The sequence below is a fragment of the Pteropus vampyrus genome, unplaced genomic scaffold (genome assembly GCF_000151845.1).
Source record: "Pteropus vampyrus isolate Shadow unplaced genomic scaffold, Pvam_2.0 Scaffold8, whole genome shotgun sequence".
NCBI classification, from domain to species: domain Eukaryota; kingdom Metazoa; phylum Chordata; class Mammalia; order Chiroptera; family Pteropodidae; genus Pteropus; species Pteropus vampyrus.
Genome location: NW_011888789.1, coordinates 15716360 through 15722853, shown reverse-complemented (window position 1 = coordinate 15722853; position 6494 = coordinate 15716360).

Here is a 6494-nt window from a genome sequence, read left to right as displayed (position 1 = left end):
TTTCTACATAGATTTTAGCTTTTAGTTTCATTGTTCTTAGGTAGTTATACATTTTTCATAAACATCACAATTTAGGAATCAAAATATGTTATTTGAATTTCCACGCACATTATAAAGGTACCTTAAATATGGTGCTGGTAATGTGGCAACAATGAAGAATATATACGAAGTTCTGGTCATGATGCCAGAGTGATTTTATCCCCTTGGGGGCAAAGGTTAGTCCATATAAAAATATATTCTAAAACAATATGTACAATGTCAGACTTTTACACTTAATAAAATGCAAACTATGTACATTATAATATGTCATTTGTTTAATAATTCGTTTCAAATATATACTGCATGGGTATTAAACTTTATAGAAATGTTTTGTACAGTTCAAGGTCAGACTTCTCAGTCTCACCAGGATCTTTGAGAACCTTGACTCAGAGATCCGGGAGCCGAAAAAGCAGTTGTGAAGCTCACTCCTTAAAACTCAATTACTCTAATTTCTAAGAGATGCACTCAGGCGGTCACTCAAGCTGTGTTGACTTTTTAAACAGATCATTTAAAATTAGATAATCCGAGTTATCTAATTTCTTAGATCACAGCAAATGTGCTGTGTAGTCAGAGATAGCTCATTAGATGGGAGAGGTCTGTTGTACTAAAGCATGAAGACTTGCCAGACGGTACTACAGTGAGTGGTGAGTCATTGAGATAGGGTCTAATTATATTCCATATAGTCTACTTCAGAAATCTTGAAAATGTGCAATATTTCCAAAAAGGTTTTCATTTAAAATGAGTAAAATAAATAATGTTTAACCCAAAAGGACAAGCTTTGTTTTTCTAGAAAAAAATTATACATTTGAAGACCTCATTCCATAAGCACTGTAACTCAAACATAGGCTTAATTAATATTTGTTGACTGAATGAGGGATGCTTTGAACTTCTTCCACATGTTTTACATTGACATCTTTAAGTTTACACATCAAATCAGTAAGTTGGTTCATAATGTTTTCAATCTTACACTCCATTATTCATGCTGTTTCTCTCTAGGTCAGTCCAGAAGGAGGAGAAGTGCTCCCCTCATGGCCCCCCTACCAAGCTCTCCAAATGACAGGCGGCTGGAGCAGCACAATGCTGTCAACAGTATGACTGAGATTTCACATAAAAGCTATCTAGTACACCAAGTGCTTCACTCTCCACATTTCCATTCTAATTCTGTGCACTCGACGTCGCCACCTCCTCGTTTAAAGAAGAAAACAAAAGGGTTGGGAACTACAGAAAAACAAGAGCAGGGAGGCACCAGGGCCTAATCCACATCTGGTCTGTTTCTGCCTGACATAAATTCCAGATACCTAAACACAGATCAGCTCAAAACAGTGTCTTTTATTTCAACAGTAGTTGCACTAATTCACCCATGTGCACCTTAGCTCACCCAGGCCTTTCTTTTTGAAAACCAGGGTTACTGGTTTTCCCTTGGATAATTCAAGTCTCCATGGTTTACAGAGGAGTCCTCAAACTTTCACTCCAACCTTGATTTTTTAACTCTGATAGATAATTTTATTTTTCTTTTTTATTTTTTTAAGGAAAATTATTAGAGTTACATCGGTTAATAAAATCAAATAGGTTTCAAGTGTCCAATTCAAATATATATTATATGTGAATTGCATTGTGTGTTCACCACCCAAAGTTAAATTTACTTCCGCCACCAAATATTTGATACCCTCTACCCTTATATACCTCCCCGCTTCCCATCATCCCTCTGGTAACCACTAATCCACTGTCCCTGTCCATGAGTCTCTGTTTGTCATGTATGCTTGTTGCCTTCAGTTTTTATATCCCACATATGAGCAAAATCATATGGTCCTCAACTTTTTCTGTCTGACTTATTTTGCTTAGCATGATAATCTCAAGATCCATCAATGCTGTCCCAAATGGCAGTATTTTGTTTTTTTCTTATGGCTCAATAGTAATACTCCATTGTATGTATGTATCACAGCTTCTTTATCCAATTATCTATCGAAGAACACTTCGGTCGTTTCCATGACTTGGTGAATAATAATGCTATGAATATCAGAGTGCATATATCTTTGCAGATAAATGTTTTCAAGTCTTTTGGACAAATAGAAGAAGGATTGCTGGGTCATATGCTAATTCTATTCCTAGTTCTTGGAGAAACTCCATACTGTTTTCTATAGTGGCTATACCAATTTACAATCCCATGAGCAGCGTATGAGGGCTCCTTTTCCTCAAAACTTCTCCAACACTTGTTATTACTTGTCCTGTTGATAATAGCCATTCTACCAGCTGTGAGATGATATCTCATTGAGGTTTTGATTTGCATTTCCCTGATTGCTAGTGAAGTTGAGCATCTTTTCATCAATGGTCTGTTGGCCATTTGTATGTCTTCTTGGGAGAAGCAGATAGACAATTTTAAATAATTATTGTTATTTCCTTCAAAGCATTATTAGCATCTTTTTTTGAAAAAAAAAAAAAGCTCACATATCATTTCAGTCAATAGTTGCAAAGTCTTGTTCCACTTTCAAGTCTCATTCTGTGCCCTTTCACTGCTATAACTATACATAATGGTAAGATCTCCATTAATAAGAGAGTATGTTTCAACAATATACATTATTGTAAGAGTCTTTATTACTGACAATAGAAATAAGATGTATAAAGATGTACTCAAGTGTGTTAGAACAGGAGATCTACTATATAAAATATTAACATTGAACAGGAGAAATGGCCTGGGGATAGGAAGGGCAAGTATAGTTAAAATCAATAGATCCAAACATAAGAAATGCCTAAAGGAGAAGCAACAAGTCAGATACCTAACAAAAAAAGAAAAAGGCAGAGAAAGGCAAAGATGATGCTGATATTGGGGGGAGGAGGGAAAGCTTTATTTCAAACAAGAGTATTTCCTGTTCTTTTTTCTTACATATCTAAAATCTGTTCAGGCAAAGGAGTCACTGTGTATAACCACGGACTTGTGTATCTGAGGGCGAACTTGGCTTTCCGAGCAGACGATGCCAGTATTGTTTCCCTTGCTGTCTGAGACAGATTTGGCTTTTTTGTAAACACAACCAGAGATGTTTTAGTTAAATTATTATTCATCCAACAACAGTAAGTTAGGCAGTGAGTGTGTTAGGCGCTGTGAGAACTACAACAGTGACTCTGCACAGTCCTTAACCTCAAGGAACTGAAAATCTGGGAAGGACAGAACACAATATTGCAGGAATTCAAAGAAAGATCCCTGAGGTGCTCATGGATGGCTTCACGTTAGAAGTGGCTTTACAGGTAGATCTTGAAAGATGAGTAGGAGTATGATGGGCAGAGAAAATAGGAAGGCGGCACCCATAAATTAATGCCTAACCAGTGAAGCAGAGATAGGAAAATGCCGCACATGTCCTGAAAATGGTGACCCACAATAGCCCAAGCATAGGGAGAAAAGTAAAAAGTAGCCCAACAGTTAAAAAAAAAAAAAAAAAAAACCACTCTGCCTAGGACTAGGAAAAGGAAAGGTAAGGGATATGAATACATCCTGAAACTCCCTGAACCGGGCCAGCGGAAGACAGATTTAAACCCGCTCATGATTGTGTGTATGTGTGGTGGTGGTGGTGGTGTTTAAACTGCTTTTGGGATTCCCCTATATTAAATTCTCTGAGACTTTGAAATAAAAAAATAATAAAAATATAATAAATAAATTAAAAGTGACCTGAATCTAGATTTTGAAGGACTTTGAATGCCAGATAAGGAATTTATTCGATGAATTTTAGTGGGATTGGAATGTGTGTATGTGAGCAGGCACTGTTAGTTGTTCAATCAACAACTTTTCTTGCTTGCTGAAGAACCCTAATTTTGTTCAGGGCCCATCTCTGAGAGGCCCTGAAAGGGTGAGAAATACGCCCCCAGCTCTAGGTGAGAGTCAATATAAGCCAACAAGAAAATCAATGTGAAAAATGGCTGAGCTTTTAGTATCTGTGGGATACCCCAGAGGAGAGGTCTTGTTATCAATTAGAAATAGAGATCTAGAACTCAGGATAGGCCAGAGCCAGAGATATAGAGAGAATGGAGAGTCCACATAAAAAAAATGTAATCATTTAAATGAGAATGAAAAGATCAATTAGTGAAAGTATCTCATGCAAAAGAAGGTGACTGAGAGCAGAATTCTAGGAACATTAGAATAAACAGGACAAGAAAAAAGGGTTCTACAGAGGAAACAGAAGAAATTATGAGAAAGATGGGAGAACCAGTGATGTGTCTTAGGAGCCAGAGAGCTTCAAGAGGTGGGTGATGGTTATAAATATAAAATTCTGTAGCATCCATGAGTTTTGTCAAGAAGTTACTTTAGCTGTAGATGAGCCATTATCGACATTTCAGAAATTAAGCAGAAAAAGTATATATATTTACAATAAAACTGCATCTGCTAACTAAATAAAAAAAAAAGTTTGTTTTTTATTAGAATCATAAAATCTGTGCAGTTACACTAACTGTAACTGAAACTGTAACTGGGCCCAAGCTGATTTGCTGTTGATGACATCATAGGACTTTCTGGGATGTGAATGGTGACTCTGTCACTGTGCAGAGTATCTAGCACGTCATGAATCTTGGCCTAAAAAAACAACAGCCAGAAAAAAAAACAGCCAGAAGCCATGAACAGGGCATAAGTGTCTATAAGTTTACTTATCCTGATTATTTTTTAACTTCACAACCATTTCAGTAATTCAAGCGATAAGGTAAATTTTTTTATATCCTTTTGATAATAGTGAAACAGATCGGAGATGAAATAGAAAAATAATGTGACTACAAATAGAAAAAGTCATTTTTGTTATAGGATCTTAAATCTGCAGACCCAGCTATGTTCAAGCCCTGAGTTTGTCCTAAACAGATATGGTAGTCTTTTGAGATCTACGCCCTACCATGGAGCAAGAGGTGCTGCTGGTCTTGCTGCCCTCAATCTGTATCTACCATGAGCATCTGCCTGCCATCGGCTGCATCCTCTCTCCTTAGCACCGGTTTTTTACAGGAGTTTTAAGTATTGGGCTTAGTTTCCTGGAGGTATGAGTCCTCCTCTGAGAACAACGTCTGCTTTGAAGCCTGGCTGTCTAACAGGGCCCTGATGCCTTCTTGTATTGTTTTCCAGTTTCAGCTTCTCCACCTGCAATACTGTTCCTCAACTGAATCCTGCTCCGACCTTGACAACCCAAGCAAAATTGGTTTAGATTTCTACCCCTGAAAAATAGTACCCTACACCCAAACTCCTACACTCCCTTAAAGGTACAGCAGCATCACTCAAACCAAAGTTTGTTATATCCCTTGGGAATTGTTGATGGGCCTGCTAGCCAACTCTCAGATGGGCCAACTCTTCCATCTGATTAGTTCAAATAATAATGTTGTTATTATTATTACTGCTATTATTTGGGCTCTTACCATATCACAGGCACTGTTCTAAGCCATATATACGTTTATATACTTGCCACACCCTATAAGAAAACTGAGGCATAGAGAGGTTATAAGCTTTCCCCAGGTCATACAGCTAGTAAGCCTTGGTGCCAGGATTCACACCCAGAACAGCGTCCTTTCCCCTTGAACACACTCCCTGGGTTCCCTTGTCTTAGCCTGAGATAAAGGAGTTCAGGTAACGAATAAAATCTTTCAAAATGTCATGTCTGCAGGGCAAAAATAATAAAATAGGTTCTTCGTGGTGGAAAAATTGGGAAGCACTGATCTCTCCAGTACTCCCCTCTAAGAACAAGGTAAATTCAGATTTGAGATCTAGACCACCTGACTCGCAAAGCAGTGCTCCTCTGCTGTGCCACATGTGTTCTTCGAACATTCTAAATATAACTGACTCAAGCTTTTAGGAAGTAAAACGAAGCATTACCATGGAAAGTTAAAGAAGATTTTAATTAATAGGTCTGCTTCATCATTTGCTTTATTCTTGAGCCACATGATATCATGTTTTGTCATCTAACTGAAGTGATTATCAACATCATTTATGTTATTCTCCGTTTATTAAGCCAACAGCTAGATACCAACAATGTTTACCTAACCAAATAGAGAAGCTTTTATGTTTCTTTCCTTTTCACAGAACAGATACTTCTTGTTTCTTTTTTTTTTTTTTTTTAAATCAGCATCTTGGAAGACTACCAGTTCCAGGATCTATAAACAAGAGATTCTCCTCCAGATATAGCTTTTATCTTGATTGGGCAGAGAAAGGTAGGTGGCTCCCTCACTGATAAAGGGCTCTTTGAGGACTTTTACATAGGTTCTGCTATGCATTAGAGAATAATGCTCAGGAAAAAGAAGGAGGGGGAACATTGCTTGTCACTATATGAACAGTTCTATTTTTTTCTTCAAAGTAATGTGATTACAGATAAAATAAGAAAATAAATAATTTCACAATACCACACTGCAGTTGAATTTGATCAAAAGAGAAGTGGGCATTTGTCCTTCAACTTTTGGGTAATTTGCAACTGTTGCCTTTTTTCCCTAGGGAAGGAAGAGTCTCC